Below are 23,413 nucleotides of genomic sequence, written 5' to 3'. Positions count from 1 at the left end.
ACATCAATAAATGCTCAAAGTCATCTCCAAGACTTAGAGATTCCCTAACATACACTGACTGTTTTCTTTTAAGTATAAAATTATGCCTTGTTAAAAAATGTATTTTGAAAACAGGAAAATACAAAGATGAAAGATAAAACATAATCATAGTTCCAATGCTTCATTTTCAAGTACTGATACATAATGTTTCTCTCTCTCTCTTTTTTTTTTTAGTTTGAGAGACAGAGAGCATGCATGAGCAGGGGAGGGGCAGAGAGAGAGAGAGAGGGAGGGAGAGAGAAAGACTCCCAAGCAGGCTTCATGCTATCAGTGCAGAGCCCAACATGAGACTCAAACTCGTGAGTCCTGAGATCATGACCTGAGTCAAAATCAAGAGTCGAAGGCATAACTGACTAAGCCACACAGGTGCCTCAATGCTTTTCTTAATATGCTCTTTCTCTGAGTGTCTTAAACTGTTAAAATAAAATAGCGTTAGAGTCTTAACCTCCCTGTAATCTGCTTTTTGCTTTGTACTTAGGGATGATTTATGAGCATTTTCCCACAGCATTAATATTCTTCTGCAACATGGGTATGAGAACCCTGTGGCACTGTTCTCTGGATGTGCCAGTATTCACTTAGCATTGTTAGGGTCTTCCGTTCTTTACTACTTCTTAGCATTACTTGTATTTTTATGCAAATGATCTTTTTCGGCCTTTCTCCAATTATTTTTTACTTATAGTACTCCTATTTCTCTAAATGATTTATAAGGATTGTTCTAACAACAGCTATCATTAGTGCAGAGAATGTTATAAATTTATGCCTATCTTCATTATACAACGCACTTATGTTCAGTCATATATTTGCATTTTAGAAACTAATTAATTATACAACTAAGCTATCTGGAATTTATTTGGGATCATTATATGCACAGAGATGTAACTGTGCTTTCTCTGGTTATCCAGGAATTTTTCAACATTTGTTGAATTCTTATTGATTTTTTAAAGCGGTTTTTGTCTATTTGAGTGGTGTATCCATTCCTCTTACACCATTGAACACTTCCAAGCTATTAGAGCTTGGATATCCGCTTCCAGAAAGACTGAGGAGACATACATTTTCTTATTTCTCCTGTTAAGAACAACTAAAAATCCTAGGTATTCTAAACAAAAGAAACATAAGAAGGCTCTCAAAGGTGGTGAGAGGATGAGCTGGCTGGGTACCACAAGGCCCAAGGAACCTCATGGTGGACTCCCCTCACATATCCCAAACTTAGAACTCCAGAAACACCGATAGGCATAGACACACAAAAACGACCCCAACAAAAACCTCTTCTCTGTGAGCAGGGATCAGGAAAGGTGCCGTCTTACAAGATGGGAAGCATTCAGCCCACAGCGGCTCACTCTAGCCAAGCACCACACAACAAGCTGTGGCTACACGGGGCACCCTGCGGTGAAGACCGTGTGAAGAAGCCAGACTTCCATCCATGCCAGGTTATAACAGATACCCTAATAACCCTGCAGGTGGTGTCAGAGGAGGTCTAGTGGAGAGGCTGAATGTTCATCACCACTTGGTGGTAACAAGACACTCCCCAACCCATTGTGACGTCACTGGAGGTCACCTGGGAAGCACTGATGGTGTTCTCCCATAGAGTTAAAGAGCACCTAATGGGAACTTCAACTCCCACCCCCACCCAGCAGTGACAAGGAATCTTTCCTTCCAACCTCCAGGCGTCAGTGGGAGCCTAGTAGAAAAGCTAGACTTTCCAAGCTCACACATCTGGCAAAAATGAGGTGGCATTCCCCCCTCCCTCCATTAGCCATAGTAGCATCACAGAAGGATTTAATTTTATAGCGTGATATCACCAATGTCCTGGTTTCAGTAAAAAATTATACATGATTCCAAGAATATACAAAGTTCCACAGAATGACACAACACTACGGCAACGAAATATAAGATACAAAAAAGAACCAAGTGATAATGGTATGACTAAAATAAACAAGAACCAAGATGGAAAACTGAACCGATGGGCTTGACAGCAGAACTGGAAAGAGAGAAGAAAGAGAGAACTTGAAGACGGAATGATAGTAATTTTCCTGTCTGAATGATGGACAAAAAAAAATCAAAAGAAAAGAGCCTCAGTGAATGTGACAATAACAACAGATGTAAGTCTCAGAAGAAAAGGAAGGGCCCCTGGGTGGGACTCGGTTGGTTAAGCATCCAGCTCTTGGTTTTGGCTCAGATCATGATCTCATGCTTTGTGGGACCCAACTCCCCCCATCAGGCTCTGTGGTGACAGTGAGGAGCCTGCTTGGGGCTCTCCCTTTCTCTCTGCCCCTCCCCTGCTCATCTTCTCTTTCTCAAAAATATATAAATAAACATTTAAAAAAAAGGAGAAAAGGAGAAAAGGGGTGGGGCTAAAAAACAATTTGAAGAAATAATGGCCAAAAATTTCCCAAATTGGCAAAAAAAAAAAAAAAAAACCCAAAAGAATAAAGGTGTAGCTCTAAGAAATGCACTACAAGACACCTCATAGTCAAACATAAAAGCTAAAGACAAAAATTCTTAAGCACAGCCAGAGAATGATACATTAACTACAGGGGAAAAGCAATTTGGATGACAGTAATTTTACATCAGAAATCAGAAAGGTTAAAAGGACATGGCACAATGGTTTTCAAGTGTTGGAAAATAAAAACGGCTTATACCCAGAGAAAATATCCTTCAGGAGAAAAGAGAAAATCAGGATATTGCAAGATAAAGGAGAATTACGGGAATCTGTCACCAGTGGATTACCCTAAAATGATTGCTCAAGGAGGTTGTCCATACTGAAAGGAAAGTATGAAAGGATGCTGAGAACATCAGAAAGAGAGAAAGGGGGCGCCTGGGTGGTGGCTCAGTCGGCTAAGTATTGGCTCAGGTCATAATCTTACGGTTTGAGTTTGAGCCCCACGTTAGGCTCTATGCTGGCTGAGCAGAGCCTGCTTGGGATTCTCTCTCTGCTCCTCCCCGGCTTGTGCTTTCTCCCTCTCTCTCAAAATAAATAAATAAAAACTTAGAAAGAAAGAGAGAAAGATTATAAGACAAAAAATATAGGTAAATACATTTTCCTTCTTAAGTTTTGTAAATTGTGTTTGACAGATGAAGCCCAAAGCCGTAACACTGTCTAGTGTGGGTTTCCTCGTATGAAGAGGAAGGACTCAAGACAATTATATTGAATGGGGGTGAGTAAAGGCATGTAAGGAGAGGTCAGGTTTCTATACTTCACTAGAATGGGTAAAGGGCGATGTGATAAGCTGTGTAAGTTAGACATACACCCAGAGAAAGCATTATAAAAGCTGTATAAAAAGATACATTAAAAAATGTTATAGGGGCACCCGGGTGGTTCAGTCTGTTAGGCTTCCCACTTCGGCTCAGGTCGTGATCTCATGGTTCGTGAGTTCCAGCCCCACATCAGGTTCTGAGCTGCTTTGAAGCCTGCTTTGAGGGTTCTGTGTCTCCCTCTCTCTCTGCTCCTCCCCCACTTGTACTCTGTCTCTCTCCCTCAAAAACAAACAAAGCATTAAAAAAATACTATAGACAACTCAAAACGGAATTCTAAAAGAAAAAGTTCAAGTACCTCTCAGGAAGTCAGGGAAAAGAACAGAGATAAACAGAAAATATAAAAATAAAATATCAGACTCAAGCCTCAACATGTCAACAGTTAAAATTATGTTAAACGTAAATGATCTAAATACACAATTAAAGACAGTGTAGATTAAAACATAAAACAACAAGCCAAACAATAACAAGACCCTATTCTATGCCATCTGTGAGAAACTCTCTTCACATCTGATGATGTGTTCTGGTTGAAAGTAAAAGGGTGGGAAATGCTTTATCATGTAATGTGAATCCAAAGAAAATGGCAGTGGTTCTGTTAATATCAGACAAACTGGACTTCAGAACAACAACGACAACAAAATTACCAACTGCAGAGGATCACTGCATAGTGAGCGACAGGTCAACCCACAAAGAAGACAGTGGGATCCTAGATGCATAGGCACCAAACACCAGAAATAAAAGTAGGTAAAGCAAAAACAAATGAAAGGAGAAAGAAACAAATCCACAACTAAAGTAGGAGACTTTAATGCCTTCCTCCCCCAAACTCAAGAACAATTACACAGAAGAGCAACAAAGATGCAGAATAACTTAACCACACCGTCAACCAGCAAGATCAAACTGAGATTTATGGCACATGTCACCCAACGCAAGGGGAACACACATTCTTCCTGAGGGCCCACAGAACATACACCACGATAAACTCAACTCTGGGCATGAATGCAAATTTTGAAAAGTGGAAATTTATCCAGAATCTGTTCTCCAAGGACAGTGGACTCAAATCAGAGATCAAGAACAGAAAGATAACAGGGAAATCTCCAAACTCTGGGAGACTAATGAACACACTTCTAAATAACTGAAGGGTCTAAGAAGAAGTCTTAGGGAAGATAAATAGCCATACTTAACTGAATGACAATGAAAGTACATCATTATCAAAATCTGTGGGATGCAGGGAAAGCAGTTCCAAGAGAGGAAATTAGAGCACTGAATGCGTACATTAGAAATGAGGAAAAGTTTCAAGACAATAATTATGCGTGCACTATCACTGCCTATAAAAAGAAGACCCAGAGCTCGGTGAAGAGTTCTTAGACATGCCACCAAAAGCACAATCCACAAAAAGAAAAAATAATAAATTAGATCTCATCAAAATTAAAAACTTTTGGGCTGCAAAAGAGCCTTTTTGGAGGATAGGAAGACAAGCTGTCAACTGGGAGAAAATATTTGCAAACCACATATTCATCAAAGGATTAGTATCTAGAATATATAAAGAACTCTCACCTCAACAGTAAAAAGAAAAAAATCCAATTAGAAAACGAACAAAAACATGAAAAGATATTTTGCCAAAGTGGACACACAGTTGGAAAATAAGAACAGGAAAGTATTTTCAACATCATTAGCCATTAGCAAATTAAGACTGAGATAAGATATCACTATATGCCAATTATAACAGCTAAAGGAAAACAGAGTGACAATACCAAATGCTGGACAGGATGTAAGGTTACTGGATCTCTCCTACATTGCTGGTGTGAACTTAAACAATGATAGAGCCATTCTGGCAAACGGTCTGGCAGTTTCTAAAAAATGTACACGCACCAACTACCGTACTACCCAGCAACTGCATCTTTGACGCCATCCCAGAGAAATGGAAACCTATGTTCACACACCCACACATACCAACAACCTGTACATGATTGTTCAGAGCCGCTTTATTTGTAATTACCAAGACCTGGAAATGAGCAAATTTCCTCCAGTAGGCACCCAGTAAAATAAACTCTGATATATCCATACCATGGAATATTATTCAGCAATAAAAAGTAACCCACTACTGTAACATGCAGCAACTTGGACGAGGTTCGAGGGCACTAAGATGAGTGAAAAACGCCAACCTCCAAAGGCTACATAGTGTATAATTTGGTTTCTATAACACTTTTGAAATAACAGAATTATTGAGCTGGAAATGAATCATAGTTGCTCGGAATAAGAGGCGGAGAAGAGACAAGGTGAATGTGGTTGAAAAGGGGTAACACAGGGGGATCTTTGCAATGAAACGCTTTGTGTCTTGTTTGCTTCCATGGTCACACAAACCCATGCATGAGTCAAAATGACACAGAACTACATTCACAGCCATTGTGAATGTAGCACCCAATGGACAAGCTCCCAACTTGAGCACTGGGAAAAATTCAGTGCAACGTACATGGGACCTCTCTGAACTCTTTGAACGTTCTATTGAATTTATAATTATTTAATAACAAAAAGTAAAAAAAAATAAGGTGAAAATATCATTTTAATTTATTGTAATTTCTTCTAGAGGTCCAACACCCAACCATGAATGTTATTTTTTCAGACAGTATTTTCAAACTTGTTAATTCTTTGAAATGAGCATTAGAATGACTTTGTTCAGTTCCAAAAATGATAGCAGATTTCACTGGTGCTGTGTTATGACGGCACATTATTTGGAGAGAAAAAAAGAAGTCTCCCTTGAAACCACAGTATGGAAAAGGCCTTGGTCCTGTGAGTCGCACAATAAGAACATTCTGCTGTTTTGTGATCAAAATTCTGTTATATTTAGTCACTTAAATTTTGGAGGCCTTTTTTTTCTTGCACGTTTCAGTAGCTAGCCTATACTGACCAACAAGAGTGCAGAATAAAATGTTGAACTTGCTATTGAAATTCTAGGTTTCTTCATCTGTTTACATAATCAAGGTTTTCCTGAAAGTTACTGAGAAAATAAAAATCAGGTGTTTACCAAAATTTTATGTTTCCTATTGTTCATCTTTCTCTGTGTTTAGAAGTCCTTCATGGGCCCAAACTGCTGTTTTCTCTCTATCTTTGAATGAGAGAGTATATACATCTATATCTTACATCTGTACAATTAAGGAGAGTCATTTTTTATTCCTTTTGTGTGTTAAATGGATTCCTTTGGATATCCTGAGCAGAGGTGCAGAGAAACATAGGTCTAGAACACCTGACTGCCCCATTTCCCCTCTGCTGTGTGAGATGCTGCCACGCTATCTCCTCCCTCTGGTCACTACACGAGGGACAGGCCTGGACCGTTTCCCGATGCTTCAGCCCCCCACCCCCAAGTCCGCATGAGCCCACCACTCCTTCTTAGTCCTCTGCTTGGAGGTAGAAACATCAAGAACTCTGATTTCTGCTCTTTTCCAACCTCACAGTGATGGGCTCTTTCCACCTGTGTCCTACCTGACTTTGTGACACGATTTGCCTCCACTGACCACTCATTCTCTCCTTGAATCACCTCTTTCCCTTGTTTATGGACTCGTAGCCCTCCTGACTCACCTTCGACCTTCATGGCTCTCTTCTTAGTGTTATCATCTGATAGCTGTCCTCTCTCTACCATCCAGTCAGTCCACGCTGTCTTCCTCAAGAATCTGCCACAGGCATTCCTTGTATCCGCACATTCTCTCACCGGGGGGGCGGGGGGACCAGCGGTTGGTCTGTCTGGGCCTGAAGACACTCCTATCACACAGAAAAGCACTAAAATTGAGCAAATCCCAAAGGAAGAGAGGCTGCTTGCACGACTCTGAAAACCTCTGTTCCACTGGCTTCAAGGATGAGACGTTAAGGACACCTCTGGATGTTTCCTACTGCTCCGACGTATGCCTTCTGTGGTCACCAATGTGGAATGGGTCACCACTGTCCATGCAGCTGCTTTCTCTCTCATGGGGCAGTGGTCCCCCACCCTCAATTCCCACATCCAACAAACTGATAAATTTTTGTAATTCTAATTTTATCATCTCAGGGCACCTGGGTGGTTTAGTCAGTGGTCTAACCAACCGTCCGACTCTTGATTTGGGCTCAGGTCATGATCTCATGATTCGTGAGTTCAAGCTCTGGATCACGGTCTGCACTGAAAGCACAGAGCCTGCTTGGGATTCTCTCTCTCCCCCTCTCTCTGCCCCTCCCCTGCCCATGCGCTCTCTCGCTCTCTCTCTCTCTCTCCCTCCAAATAAATAATCTTAAAGTCTCTTCTTAACTGTTTATGAGTCACTTGCTACCTAGAATACTGTTGCACCCTCTTAATTGGTGTGACAGCCCGTAAGATATTTACAACTATCTTATCCAGGCAAATGGTAGGATTGTACCCCTCAGCCCCTTGGAGTTAAATATAGCCTTTGGGCAATTCAGTGTCAGCAGAAATGACATGGCATGTTCTGCTCTGGGAAGAGCTGGTCAGTGACCTGCCCTGCTGACTTCTCTCTGCAATGAGTACTCCTCCAATGTGGAAATTTTGTCGGTCTGCATTCCTGAGCAAGGGCGATGTTGAGCAGGATCCCGGGGCGGTCTGTGAAAGATGTGCAGCCCCAGTGAGAATAGCATATTTATTTTTTAAGCCACTGAGATTTGGGGTCGTTTGTTACTATACGACAACTTAGCCCACACTGACAAATACACTTGGTCCACTCAACTCTCAATTTTGGCCGCTCTGAACAATTTTATACACAATAAACAGAACGATATTTTAAAACACGTAAAATGCACTGGTCAACCTCCTTTCAATGATTTTCTGTGAAATTAGAAAATAAAATCCTTACTATGGGTTACTATGCCTTGCCTACTTTTCCAGCTTTTCTCTCTTCTTGCTCTCTCTCTTTTTGTCTCTGGTTGTCTCTGTTTCAGACACACTCAACTTCTTTTGGATACTCAAAGTCAACACATTCTTTTACTTCAATAACTTCACAGGTGCCTTGACCAACCCACTTTATACCTAAAGAGCTATCAATTTTCTTTCAAGTTATCTTCCAAAAGATACCTTCCCTAGGGAAGTTTTTTGAAGCCAAATTAAATCAGGAGTCCCATGTTTCTGTAGCGCTCTGTCATTTTTTTAAATAGTAAAACCAGTGCCTGACAATTTTTCAAAACGACCCCCCGCCCCCTTCCCGAGGCTCCATGAAGCCAAGGATTCCACCTATCCAGGCTCTGTCCCTTGCACCGGACCTAGGAATTGGCACACAAAAGCTTAGCACAGTATCTGGTGAGTGAATTGAATGGACAAGAATTCCTTTTACGGGGTCTGTTAACTCAAGCATCTGTACAGCAATGAGAGGATAGCTTTCTCCACGGCTGTGATACTTGATGCTTCTCTGTTTTATGGTCTGCTGGCGCCTGCTGCTGCCACTGCCGTCTAGAACGCTCCTTCCCCTCCCCCACGCACGCACAGTGGGTTTCTAACTTCTGTTCACCGCTCTGCCTTCCACCGGGCTGGTTCCCATGATCCTCTGGGTCTTAGCTCCAATTCACTTCTTGGAGAATATTTCTCTTACTGTGCAGACCACGTCTCTTATACTCTAACGATGCAAATCCTTCCCATTGCTGTCCTTCTGACTCACTGGCATTTGGGTGATCGCTAATATTGCCCGGGACATCCAAGGCAATTTCCACTTGTACTGACGCCTGCTGATGGTTAAAGTCTGGGCACCCTTCAAAGTCACGCTTACACGGAGTATCTGCTTACAGCCTCAAAACAGCCTCTGAGAAGAAGGGGAAATGCAGCCTTAAAAAGGGATGGGTAACTTATGTAAGCCAAGTATTCAAATTTGCATTTTTACTTCAGAGCCTTTATTTTTATTTTTTTATTTTACTTTTTTAGGGCCTGTGTTTTTAAATTTTTTTAATGTTTATTTATTTTTGAGAGAGAGAGAGAGAGAAATAGAGTGAGAGTGGGGGAAGGGCACACAGAATCTGAAGCAGGCTCCAGGCTCTGAGCTGTCAGCACAGAGCCCGACACAGGGCTCACACTCACAAACCGTGAGATCATGGCCTGAGCCGAAGTCAGATGCTTAACTGACTGAGCCACCCAGGTGCTCCTCACAGCCTGCATTTTTTTCTTAAATATATAGTTTATTGTCAGAGTGGCTAAAATGAACAAATCAAGAGACTATAGATGCTGGCGAGGATGTCAAGAAACGGGCCCCCTCCTACACTGTTGGTGGGAATGTAAACTGGTGCAGCCGCTCTGGAAAACAGTGTGGAGGTTCCTCAAAAAACTATCCCCTTTGACCCAGCAATAGCACTGCTGGGGATCTACCCAAGGGATACAGGAGTGCTGATGCATAGGGGCACATGTACCCCAATGTTCATAGTGGCACTGTCAATAATAGCCGAATCATGGAAAGAGTCTGTATTTTTGAAGCTACTATTGTTCATTTAGTTTATGTTTTTGACCCAATCTGAGATTTTGTTTTCTTTTAATAAATGAGCTAATTTCATTCACATTTCTTGACCTGTTTGGTTTCATTTCTGTAATTTCATTTCGTATTACATTTTCTATTTTCATTTGTACATTTCTTTAAAAATATTTATTTATTTTTAAAGATTTATTAACTTATTTAAGTAATCTCTACACCTTACATGGGACTTGAGCTCAAAACCCTGAGATCAAGAATCACATGCTGCTTTGACTGAGCCAGCCAGGCACCTTTTTAAAAAAAAATATTTTTTGAGAGGCATCTGGGTGGCTTAGTCAGTTAAGCATCCAACTCCTTTATTTATTTATTTTTAATCTTTATTTATTCTTGAGAGAGAGAGAGACAGGGTATGAGCAGAGGAGGAGCCCAGAGACAGGGAGACACAGAATCCGAAGCAGGCTCCAGGCTCCGAGCTGTCAGCACAGAGCCCGACGTGGGGCTCGAACTCATGAACCAAAAGATCATGACCTGACCCAAAGTCGGACGCTTAAACGACTGAGCCACCCAGGTGCCCCGTGGTAATTCACCTGTCAGAGTACCCTTCAAGCAGAACATTTTATAATCCTTTCTACTTTTTCAACATTACTAAAAATTGGTGTTTTTGTCCCCTGGAATGGTAAATTCTCTAGTTTTTAAGTTGATTTAAGAAATACTTGCTTGTCTTTGTACCACATCATCCCCCATTCATCTCTTGGAAATCTCAGTTTGGATATCAAATTCTTGGGGTTTTTTTTCTAGAAGGGTTTATGGAGCCTATGTTTATTTTATTTTTCACATATTTGAACATGTCTGTCTTGATATAAAAAACATTTGGTCTCATTTCTTATCTGAGAGGTTGTAGACATGTTGCTTAAGAGAATTTTGAACTCAGCTTGAATTGTTTTCAAAATTCTTAAAATTTGTTTTCTTTCTTTATGAGGGAGATATTGGGAGGTGGGTGTTGTAGGGTGCTAGCTGTAATCATCAAAGACCAGCAAATTGGTATGCTTTGCTTGATCATTCTTTAAATATTTTTTAAATGTCTAACTTATTTTTGAGACAGAGAGAGACAGAGCATGAGCAGGAGAAGGACACAGAGAGAGGGAGAAATAGAATCGAAAGCAGGCTCCAGGCTCCAAGCTGTCTGCACACAGCCCGACGCGGGGCTCGAACCCACGAACCGTGAGATCATGACCTGAGCCGACGTTGGACGCCCAACAGACTGAGCTATCCAGGCGCCCCTTTGCTTGATCATTCTATGCCAATATTTTGTGGGACACTGTGTGCCCTTTCACAGGACAATTCCCACCTTTGTTTTATAAAATGTTTCTTCTCTTGCATGGTTTCAATCTTTTATCTACTTCATTTGCTTAGTTTCCTCCTGGGGAGTCACCAATCTTCCCCATGTTTATTCAGTGTCTCATTTTCTCTGTAGCACTTTTACTCCCTTTCACATATTTTGCTCATTTCCCCCCTAAACCTATCCTCCATGTCTTTTTCTCCCAGCAACAGTAATTTTAAGTTTTGCTCATCCAGTGTGCTTTAAGTTTTGAAATGATGTTTTTTTCCTCTTCCACGTTCTCCCTGGAGCTCTTTTGGCTCCCACTGTTTCTGCTGTCTTGCTCCATCCCTATATTTTTTTCTTTGAGCTAGGAGTGGCACCAACACCATTAAGAAATTCTTTGACTCTGTAAGTAGATGTTAATTTCTACTATTGTTCTGCTTTGCAAAGTAATTCTCTAGTGGTTTTGGTTTGGTATGTTTCTTCCATCGGTGTAGCAATGCTTATTTCTCAGGCAGGCTCATGTCTGATTATTACGTATCTCTAAATGGGGGCAGTTTTTTTCTGGGTCAAGCATTTGCTAAACAATTGGATGAATAGTCCAAGAGGACATTATCTAGGGCGAGACGGATTTTCCCTCAATTCTAGGGTGGGCCTCGGCTATGAGCTCCTTTCTCCCTCCCTTCCAAGGACGACTGTATATTTTACGTGTGTGTGTGTGTGTGTGTGTGTGTGTGTGTGTGTGTGTGAGAGAGATAATTTAGGGAGGAATTTAATGTGTATTTCATTTCACTTAATAATGATGACTACCTCTCTCACCTTGTCACCCGGGCCACTGGCTTTCCAGATAATGTGTCTGCATAATAGATGTCTCAGCCCCAGCTCCCCTACTACAGTCTGGCATAAACTAGGACTTCGGGCTGTTCCCAGTGCCCAAACTGTGCCCTGCATTCACGGGCTCCTGCAAGTTCTTTTTGACTCCTGCATTCTTTCATTCAAAAAATACAGAGCTCCTACTTAGGGCCAGAGCACTGGCCAATATTTTGCAATTCTTGCACTCATAAAGTATAAGCCCAGAGGGAGACAAACATCAAATGATCAATTGAAAAATTCTGTGCAACTTAACATAAAATTAGAAATTATAAGTGAAGGGGGGGCTGGGGGGCTGGGTTAAGCATATGGCTCCTGATTTCAGCTCAGGTCATGATCTCATGGCTTATGAGTTTGAGCCCCATATCCGGGCTATCACTGCAGAGCCTGCTTGGGATTCTCTCTCTCGTCTTTCTCTCTGCCCCTCCCCGCCTACATTCTCTCTTTCTCTCAAAATAAATAATAAATGATATAAAAGAAATTATAAGTGATCTAGATGTAGTACTCTGCAGAAGAAACTTCTGAGATGATGGAAAGGTTCTATACCCCCTTTGTTTACCTAGTGGCCACCAGCTACATGTGGTTATTGAGCAGTTTAAAGGTGGGTAATGTAATAAAAATAAAAATAAAAATAAAGGTGGGTAATGTGCTGAGGGGCTGCATTTTAAATTTTATTTAAATTTAACTCATTTAAATTTAAATACCCACCTGCAGCTACCTACTATAGAGCACAAATCTGGAGGGAAAGACACAGTGACGTAAGACAGAGTAACAGAGAGGCAGTTTAGTCAGGGGTGGGTGCAAAGTGGACAGTATGTTTTGTTTAAGATCTAAAAGATAAGAAAAGACTATCCAGGCAAAGAATGGGGAAGAAAAGCATCTAAAACTAAGGGAAAAGGAACTGCACAGACCTTGAAAAAGGAAAATGCATTGAATTCATACTGCCAAATAAAGTGCTGTCAGCGATGGTCTCCGCCTGTAAAACAGGTACTTTGAAAATAGTGGTATTTCCCCCTCAATATGCAGTGTGCTGCTGGTAAAACAAAACAAAGTTACGTGTAAACTATACATTAGAAAGTAAAAACTTCCTTGAAAGAGCAACAGAGAAGGAGAGGAACTTCTGAATCACCAGAGAACTTCAGAAGAAAACAGATTTGGATGTTTATTTTTGAGAGACAGAGATAAATCATGAGCAGGGGAGGGGCAGAGAGAGAGGGAGACACAGAATCGGAAGCAGGCTCCAGGCTCTGAGCTGTCAGCACAGAGCCCGACGCGGGGCTCGAACTCATATACCGTGAGATCATGACCTAAGCCGAAGTCAGAGGCTTAACCCCCAAGCCACCCAAACACCCTCTCACAGATTATTTTTAGTTCAGTGAAACCCCTCTGTATGATACTATAATGGTAGAAATGTGTCATTACACATTTGTCCAAATCCATTCAATCTACAACACCAAGAGAGAACTCCAAGGTAAACTATGGTCACTGGATACAATGATGTGTCAGTGATTAATCGCTCTAACAAATGCACCACGCTGGTGGGGATACTGATCATGGGAGGGGCTGTGCGTGCGTGAAGGCAGAGGATATAGGCAAATGCACTGTACCTTCCACTCCATTTTGCTTGCTCTAAAAAATAAAATCTCTAAAAAAAAAAACAACAAAGTATAACCTTTATGGGGGATGGATACATTCACTATCTCTACTGTGATGTTGGTTTTATAGTGTATACACCTGCTCAAAATGTATCCAATTGTATACTTGCAATTTTGAGTTTACTGCAGAATTTCAATTATACCTCAAAGCTGTTTTATTAGGTGATCTGTCATCAAAACACACCCATGTGCGCGTACGCACACACACATTCATTTATGAGATTTTCATAAACTGATCTTTGGATGTGAGCCATCTTTGAAATGCCAAAAAAGTGTGTCCCTAAGATAACAGGTATATGTGTCCTAGCATGGCGTTCTGTGACCCGAATGATTCTGAATGACTTGCAAACCAGAATCTGTGCATCTTTTTTCTTTCTTATTTCCATAAGGAAAAAATGATCAGATCCTGTTGAAAGGGCTCTGTCTCTAGAGCATCTTTCCACCAGCGAAAGCCGAGGAATGCCTTTGACTCATCAGTTGGGGTGTGGAAGCACACAAAACAAAACAGGGGAAGGGCGCCTGGTGGCTCCTCGGGTAAGCGGTGGACTCAGCTCAGGTCGTGATCTTATGGCTGGTGAGTTCGAGCCTCGTGTCGGGCTCTGTGCTGATAACTTGGAGCCTGGAGCATGCTTTGGACTCTATGTCTCCTCTCTCTCTGCCTCTCCCCTGCTCGCTCTTTCTCTCTCTTTCAAAAACAAATAAACATTTTAAAAAGTAAAAAAAAGAAAACGGGGCAAGCAAAGAGAAAGTGAAGTGACCTTTTACAGAGTGTGGTATCACCTATAGCTGTGATTAAAAAATTTTTTTTTCATGTTTGTTTATTTTTGAGAGAGAGAAAGAGCATGAAAGGAGAGGGGAAGACGGGGGCGGGGGGGAGAGTCCCAAGCAGGCTCTACGCTGTCAGCACAGAGCCTGATGCAGGGGCTCGAACCCACCAACTGTGAGATTATGACCGAAATCAAGTCTCAGATGCATAACCTACTGAGCCACCCAGGTGCCCCAGAGCCGTAATTTTAAAAAATCTACAGGATTAGTTAATTCCCACCTTGCCCCTGTGTGCAGGCATCAGTGGCCTCGACCAGACGGAGGCCCTGCTGTCTAGCTGGCAGTTGGTCAGCAGGGAAGGATACTGACAAAAGCTAGTGTATGTGCTGAGACTCTTGTCCTCTTCAAAACAGCTATCGGCTTCTGGGGTGTGGGCTGTGCCCTACAGAGATGAAGACAGGACAGCATGAGGGCCACCAGCCTGTCTGGCAGCAGAGAAGACTGGACTGGGCCACTGATGCAGGGCCCTGAGGGGCCAGGCAGAGGTGGCCGTGGGGACTGGAGAGACTGGGAGAACAGGCCTCCATTTGTCGGTGCAGCGTCTGAGGGTGTGGGGCTCACTTCCTCTTGGCTGGGAGAGCCTGGGCTTCACCCCCTACTTCTGGCTCCTTCTGCTCCTCTTTTTCCATTCAGCTTGGTGGTCCTCAAGCCAGACCAGGTGATCAGGCTGCCATTTCTGCTTGGCTCCTAGAGAATCTCCTTGCAGGTTTGCATCTGGTCTCATGCATTCTCTGGAGAAACAAGTTCCCATCAGTGTGTGCTTGAGCCCAGGGGAGACCAGAGGGTTGGAGGGGTGGCTCCATCTTGGATTCCCAGAGCCTGGGAAGTTCCAATATCAAACTAGTTCCCCAAATACGGTACACCCAGGGGCACCCGGGTGGCTTAGTCGGTTGAGTGTCTGACTTAGGCTCAGGTCATGATCTCACGGTTCATGAGTTCGAGCCCTGCATTGGGCTCTGTGCTGTCAGCCTGCTTTGGATCCTTTGTCCCCTTCCCTCTCTCTCTGCTCCTCCTCTGCTTGTGCTCTCTCTCTCAAAAATAAATGAACATTTAAAATCCACATGGTTCCTCCATTCTCATGTGTCTAAGCGGCCAATGTTAATAGTGACAAAGGCTCAAATATCGGGACCGAGAAAGGTTCTTGGATTCCTTTGACTTTGGCTCTGAGGTGCCTCTGTGCATCTATTTTTAGTGCATCTAATTTTATCAGGATCTATGGCAGATTCAAACTTTAAAACACGGATGCAGGCTGTTAGTTCTGTTAGGAAGGAGGAAAAGCAGGTAAAAGACTCATGGCAGGGCTCAGAAAAGAAGAGGGGGGCAAAGGGGAGAGAGAGAGAGAGAGAGACAGGGACGTAAGGTAAGGAGATGGAATGGCATCACGAGGTGAGAAGGGAAAGGGCTGGTGGGGGTGGAGGGGAGGACGGAGGAGCTGTGGAAGTAGCGGCAGGGGAGAAGGAGGAGCAAGGAGCCCTTGGTGGACCCGAGGTGAGCTGGCTCTCTGGAGTATGCTGCTCCCGTCACAGACGGTGGGGACCACAAGGCTGTCGGGCCTTTCTCTTGGCTCTTGGCACAACCTCCACTTCTGCAACCATATTGAATATGACCGTTTGGTTTTGAGAAATGGCAAGTGTGCTTCTGTTGTCCAGCCTTGGGATATAAAGTCTGAAGTGCAGATTTATTTTCTCAAGGAAGTCCGAAGGTTTCCACCTCTCAGAAAGAACAGGGGGTTTTCTCGGGATCTCGGCACTGGCAGTCGTTACACAAACTACGGTCAAAACAATCCCCTGGACACTCGAGAGTCGTCAGGGTGCGTCATATTTATTCTTTGAGAGAGGAGGTCTGACTCATGTTATCATGTCTGTAGGCTACCTCCGTAATTTGGCATTTTAGTTTGCGTAGACGAGCCCTTTAGATGCAAATGAAATCCCAAACTGGAGAAACAATTAGATTTTTTTAAAAACACTTATTTCTTTCTGAGAGAGGGAGAAAATGCGCAAGTGGCAGAGACAGGGGGAACAGGGGATCCGAAGAGGGCTCTGTGCTGACAGCGGTGAACCTGATGCGGCGCTCGAACCCACGACTCATGAAATCGCTGCCTGAGCCGAGGCCGGAGGCTCAGCCTACGGAGCCACCCAGGTGCCCCGGAAACGATTCGATCTGAACTGCATTAATACAGTGGCAGTGGAAGGCACAGTGAAGACGTTCTGGGGAACGAATCTGCTGAGGGCACCTGCCCTTAGCCCTCGGAAGCCCCCTGAGAGCAGTGGGGAGTCTACAAGGGGCCCAGAGGCACCCTGACCCGGACCGGGGGGAGGAGTTCGTACAGCAGGCTGCCAAGTCAGCATTTCCCCTCCTCAGGGCGCAGGACATCTCCGTACACAAAACAGACACACACAGAGACGCTCTCTGCTCATTCTTTCCAGTGCTCGGACGCGTCCTGAGAAAAACCTGTGTCACAGCAAAGGGTAGTTTTCGGCTTTAGGAAGCGGCGCTCAGTTTTCATGAAATCTGTCCTTCCTGGATAAGCGATGACATCATTGCCACAAATAACACCATTTTTCTTTTCAAATGCAGTCGTGTTTTTTTGTTCGAAAGGAGTCTGCCCATTTTTAAAAATAAAACACACGAGTCCTTGGCATCTGTCGCCGGGTCTCTGGACAGGACCACTGATAAGACGAAAGGGGTTCAGATAATCGTTATCATTTATTGTTTCAATACGGACTGTTTTAACCTAAGTGTGTTCGTAAGGTTGGAAGGAAACACGGAAACAATCTGCAGAAGCCTGGCGTCAAGTTGAAAAGACAAGACAACACAGCAATTAATTACCTGGTTAATTAATTAATCACTCATTCATTTGCCAAATGTTTACTGTTGGACACGATGTGAAGTAATGCGGACGTTACGACAAGCAAAATTAGACTTTGCCTTTGACCTTGTGAAGCCTCTAATTCAAGAAAGAGAGACAGGAATCAAACAGCGACGGAAACAGAAAGTTAAATGGCGAGAACTACTTTGACAGTGATGATGAGATAAGTTGTCATTACTGCCTCATATTGGCGGGAGAGTTTGTCAAATGTTTGGTGAGAGAGGGGTGTTTTAACAGTTTCAGATGCATCTAAGAAGTGGTGAGTTAATTCCTTCAGTAAGCAAACACTTATTATTTAAAATAATATATATACATGAGATTAGAAGGCTGAGAGATCCTAGGAAACTCTGAGTCTGCGTTTGGAATCAAGGTTTGGAAGTGGGAGGGATCAGCCCGTAGCCAAGAGTCAGGCTTCAGAGCCAGAGCCCCCTGGCAGCAAAGGATCATGCAGGGGAGGAGACAGAATTCATGCTTGATGGGATCAGATTGTATGAGGCCTTGAATGCCAAGCTCAAATCCTTGTGCACAAAGTCTAAAGGTTAGGGCTCCCCAATCTTGTTGATCTCAGTTCACCTAGATCATTAAAAAAAAATACAGATGTCCAGAGTTGAAGGTAAAGATCTGGGGACTGCCAGAAGTCACTTGGCAGTTGCTTTAAAATTAAGTACATTAATAGAGAATTTGAGGTGTGGTAAGGCCAACTGGTCAGGAAACAACTGATAGAAAAGATTATTACTCACAGTTCCCCAGGGAAGGGGACCGACCACGCAGGGCAGGCCACGCTGGGAGGCACTGGAGTGAGTCAGGAGACAGAAGCAAAGGGGACTGTGATGAGCTTCCATCGTGGTCTCCAGTGGACAAAACAGGTAAGGCAGGGCAAGCAGATTAAGGACGGGCTAGTTTAATTTTCTTTAATGTTCACTTATTTTTCAGAGAGAGAAAGTGTGAGCAGGGGAGGGGCAGAGAAAGAGGGAGACACAGAATCTGAAGCAGGCTCCGGGCTCTGAGCTGTCAGCCCAGAGCCTGATGCGGGGCTTGAACTCACGAACCACAAGATCATCACCTGAGCTGAAGTTGGACTCTCAACCAACTGAGCCACCCAGGCGCCCCTCTCCAAAGCAAAAACTTTATAATAGCATGATTTAAATAGCATGATTTCACTGTAAAGACAACAAAAAACTATAAACTACGAATGCCAGTTTGTTTGCTTGTTTGTTTGTTGAAGTAATCTCTATACCCAATGTGGGGTTTGAACTCATGACCCCGAGATCAAGAGTCACATGTCCCAATGACTGAGCCAGCCAGGTGCCCCTAGTAATGCCAGTCTAAATAAAATAAACCCAATCTCATAAAATTAAGACAAAACACTACATAAATAACTTCTGTAATTACGAGGCGAAAATCTGATTTTGAATGACTTTGAAAATATTGAACGAAAAAGCTGCCTATGGAAAACTATGGGGTGTTGCCACACTCCACAATCAAGGCGAATGCACAGTCCTAAGTATTTTCATTGTTATCAAGAAGGGATGGGTATAAAATAAGCACTCGGCTACGATATGTGAAAAGAATAGCAAAATATGCTTTAGGAAAACAGGAAAAAATAATGAAGAAAGAAGCAAAAAGTCATTAGGAAAGAGAAAAATATAAAAATTTATTTTAAAAGTCTGATATTGGAACCTTCCTAGTATCATAAACAGATCAACCATATAAACAAACTCTACAAGTCTAATTAAAAATAAAAGACAGAAAACACAAATGTACAAGTTTAGTTACAAGGGAATGATGCTGTATGTAAGAGAATTTAAGAGCAGTATAAAAGGATACCATGTGCTAATAAATTTGAAAATCTCAATGAAATGGGTAATTTTCTTGGAAAATACAAATGCCCAAAACTGACTTGGGATGAAGCAGACAGCCGGAATAGAAAACATAATTAGGGCAGAAATTGAAAGTGCTGTCAAAGGCGCACCTCCAAGAAAGGCGCTGGCTCAAATGTTTCATGAACATTTTTTTCCAACTTTGAAGAACAGATAATTCTACTCTGTAAACTGTTTGGAAGGATTGGAAGATCCAAAGCTTCCTAATTAGTTTACAAAGCAATCTTAACCCTGGTTCTAAAAATTTGACACAGCACAGTACAACAGGGAAAAAAAAAAACCTGAGTTCCCATTGTCCAACCAGAAAGAAAATATTAGGAATTTGAATCTGATATGACGTCAACAAATCATGCTCTGTGGCCAAGTTGCATTTTTTCTAAAGAATGAAAGAATGTGTTAACATGAGGGCATTAAAATATATTCCATGAATAGCCCAGAAGAAAAAAAAATTATATAAGCATCATCATAAAATCACATGAGATAAAATCGAGTATCAGTGCGAGCAAATCGAAGAATTGCCGGAGAAGTCTCCCCGGAGCCGGGCGTGCACCTGCCGTCACCACAATTTATACCACATTTCGAAGTTCTAGCCAAAGCCATAAAGCCAAGCACTGAAAAAAGAGGGGTCATTAACAGCGATGAGCCAAAGTCGTCATTTTCAGGTGATGGGTGATGTTTGTCCTTGAAAAACCAAGAGAATCTATCTACTAAAAATCCATGCAATCTAAGAAGTAACACAGAAAGCTGGCTGACACAAAGCAAACAGGCACCAACTACTATTACAACAAAAGCCTCAAAGATGCTTTTGGACATTTCAAAAAAAGCAAATAGCGTATTCTGTTTGAGAAATTTATTCAAGTGAATAAAAAAATATACAGAATAGCCAGGAATACACTAAAACTGAAACATTCAGCGCCTTTGTAAAAAAAAAAAATATGGGAGCCTGGGAGGCTTAGTCAGTTAAGTGTCTGACTCTTGATTTTGACTCAGGTCATGATCTCACTGTTCATGAGTTCGAGCCCCATGTTGGCCTCTGCGCTGATAGCACGGAGCCTGCTTGGGATTCTCTCTCTCTCTCTCTCTCTCTCTCACTCTGCCCCTCCCCTGCTCTCTTTCTCTCTCAGAAAACAAGTAAACTAAAAAAAAGTTAAAAAAGTAAAAACTATAAAACTTTATCAAGATACCTTAAAAAAAGGAACAAGAGGGAAAATAAAATTTTGTTCCTGGAGAAAGACATTATTTTATAAATGTAATTCCTCTCCAGATAACTTATTTCCAATACATTTCAGAACAATACTAATTTGTAGCATGAAAGAGTGATTCTGAAGATTATTTGAAAGCATCCAGGAAAAAGGATGGACAATTTTATTTAAAAGTGGTGACGTGAGGGGCACCTGGGTGGCTTGGTCAGTTGAGCATCCAATTTCAGCTCAGGTCATGATCTCACGGTTCATGGGTTTGAGCCCCATGTCAGGCTCTGTGCTGACAGCTCAAGGCCTGGAGCTGCTTCAGATTCTGTGTCTCCCTCTCTCTCTGTCCCTCCCCCACTCGCACTTTGTCTCTCTCTCTCAAAAATAAACATTAAAAAATTTAAAAAATATTTCAAAGGGGGATGTGGAGACATTGCTAAAATGTTTATAAAATCAAAATAATCAAAGCAATGTGGTAGTGTCCTAAGACAGAGCAATGGAAGAGAAGAGATAGCAACCACAAGACCTAGGACAGATGTCACCTTCCAAGTCCCTGGAGAAATGATGTATTCATTAGTAAATATTACTGGAAAACTTGGCTGTCTCAAAAATCAGTAATATCACAAACAGCAATATAACACCAACAAAGTAAATTCCAAACAGATCAAATACTTAAATGAAAAAGATAAAATCACGATAGCTAAGAGAAAATACTGTATGTAAGCTAGAAGTAATTTTTTTAAATTCATTTTTGAGAGAGAGAGAGAGCGTGCATGCAGGGGAGGGGCAGAGAGAGAGGGAGACACAGAATCTGAAGCAGGCTCCAGGCTCCCAGCTGTCAGCACAGAGCCCGACGCGGGGCTCGAACGCATGAACGCATGAGATCATGACCTGAGCTGAGATACTTAATCAACTGAGCCACTCAAGTGCCTCTGTTTTCCATTTTCAAGTGCACCTCAATTATTACTATAATCTGGGGACCACATCACATTAGTACCATTGTCACATTGTCACTGAATCAGGAATTCACCATCAGACCTCTGCTCTGAAGAAAGCAGCTCAATTTTACTGCTGTCCCCAGCTTCTTTGTAACCCAGTAGTCCTTGCTCACTGCTTCTGCCTCGGGCCGGGAACAGCAGGAGCCCCTCCTTCACCTTGTGCTTGTGGTGGGTCCTCCACAGCCTTCTTAGCCACCTTTCTCATCAGCTGCTCTACCAGAAATGCCCCCTTACTATCATTTCATCATTGTGCCTCATTCAACACACTGTTTATGGACCACTTGCCCGTACGTCGGGCACGGGGGTCTGTGCAAGTCCAGCCCCCCCCTCCAGGAGCAGCGAAGTAGGCAAGACCAGCCCCAAATCCTCTTCAAGGTCACACTGCCGCTTACAGAGATCGCCCCATATCATCTACTCCCCTAACCGATGACCTGCACAAGGGTTGCCGACATTAACAGGTAAAAAACACTGCCAGGGACAGATACTGCGTGGGCACACTTTCAGAATCATTCAAATGTATCTGACGTTCAGGAGGAACTGGGAATCCTGCATTTTATTTGGCAACCGGAGACAGGGAATATTACCCCCTTCTTTCTCCCCACCCCATTTCACAGAGGAGGAAACTGAGACTCTTCGAGGTTTGGGAACTTGCTCTAGTCTCATAACTGGTGAGCGGGGTCTGAATAGGGACCTAATCTCTGGCTGTTAGTCTAGCATCTCATTTGCTTCTGTGTTTGTGGGTGTCTGAATATTTTTGCAAGCTCAGTGCAGCTAAGTTTTTGTTCTGCTTCTAAAGGGGTGTCAGGTGTCACCTCTGAGTGATGGTCCTTGAAAATCAGATTAGCAGCCCCAGGGAACCTAGCATCCAGCAGTGGGGGTGCGGCTCACAGGGGGGACCCCCATGGGGGCAGCGTGCCTTTCTGCTTCTTCTGGAAGGGACCTTGCTCCCCGTGTGAGCCAGCCTTTCAAGTCTGACTGCAAGGGGCAGGGATGGACAAGATGCTCAGGGTTTACCAGGAGCGGTGCCACCTCCCTTCCCCCACAACCTGCTCCAGGGCTCAGTGGAGTCCCGAGCCCAGCCCAGGGGCTCCATTACTTGTGCTGAATGAATAAATAAATACGTAAAACCTTGGACTGCGAGTAACTTGTTCTGCGAGTCTTCCGCAAGACGAGCAAACATTGCTAATAAATTCTAATGGACTTGATAGATGAACCATGTCATGCAATACTAGTACATGACGATGAACATCATGTGATCACAACTGAGTCAATGGTTCTCCTCTTTCTCTCTCTCTTTCTGCAAAATTGCGGGTGATTGCTCCCATGCTCAGATGCTCTATCTCAGGCCACAGTGCTTGACAGAAATCAGTGATTTTCCAGACCGCTGGAAGGTGCCCACAGCTAGCGCTAGTGTATTTTTTGTCACGTCATGGCACCTAAGGACATTTTTTTGCTTTTCCAGACAAGAGTGAGCTTAGAAGTGCTTTGCTCCAGTCTGGGTCAGGCTGCCTGAAGATAGAGACCCTTTCCTCTGCTGCCTTATTGCCAGTTCCGTGAACTACAGCGTATGACACGTGTTTATTAATACCGTCCTGTAATCCACATCCGTTAGCGACAGCGAAAGTCTACACAGTCACCCTCCTCTCTCTGCTCTCCCTCACGCCACCATGAAGGTTTTCAAAGTAAGAGCAGGTGAATTTGTTCATTTTTCTTTCTATTTTGTATTTTCTTTATTATTGTGTATTATAGGACAGTGTTGTAATCATTTTTATATGAATGTTTTTGGGCTGTGGGAAGAATCGTCTGCGTTTCCATCATTTCTTTTGGGGAAATTTGCTTTGATCTATAAGAGCTCTGGAGGACCAGGATGTTTCCAGAACGAATGATGCTTGTAAACCAGGGTCTGACTGTACTTCCTGCTGGGGGGGAGGGGGGGGCGGAGCTGGTTCCTGCAGTGGGCTCCACCCTCCAATTGCTGGGGAGCTTGTGGCAGGGTGTAGGGGACCCGGGGGGGGGGGGGTGACAGCCGTGGGCCTTGGCTTTCCATGGGGAGCCCACTCGAATTGCAGGCTCCATTCTGAGGGACTGTTTC

At 43.1% G+C, this 23,413-nt stretch overlaps 1 protein-coding gene across 1 annotated transcript in view; it reads right to left on the bottom strand.

The window, feature by feature from the left end:
• Positions 1-23,413, bottom strand: part of MYOCD (myocardin) — a 198,061-nt gene that overhangs the window by 160,978 nt on the left and 13,670 nt on the right. Inside the window, exon 2 of the mRNA XM_029928844.1 lies at positions 6,865-7,044. The gene's annotated coding sequence lies outside the window, so the exon portion shown is untranslated. The remainder of the gene's footprint in view (positions 1-6,864; positions 7,045-23,413) is intronic.

This window comes from Suricata suricatta, chromosome 17 (assembly GCF_006229205.1).
Source record: "Suricata suricatta isolate VVHF042 chromosome 17, meerkat_22Aug2017_6uvM2_HiC, whole genome shotgun sequence".
In the NCBI taxonomy this organism is placed as follows: Eukaryota; Metazoa; Chordata; class Mammalia; order Carnivora; family Herpestidae; genus Suricata; species Suricata suricatta.
The sequence above is the reverse complement of the archived record's forward strand: the minus strand, read 5'-3'. Positions and strand labels throughout refer to the sequence as shown.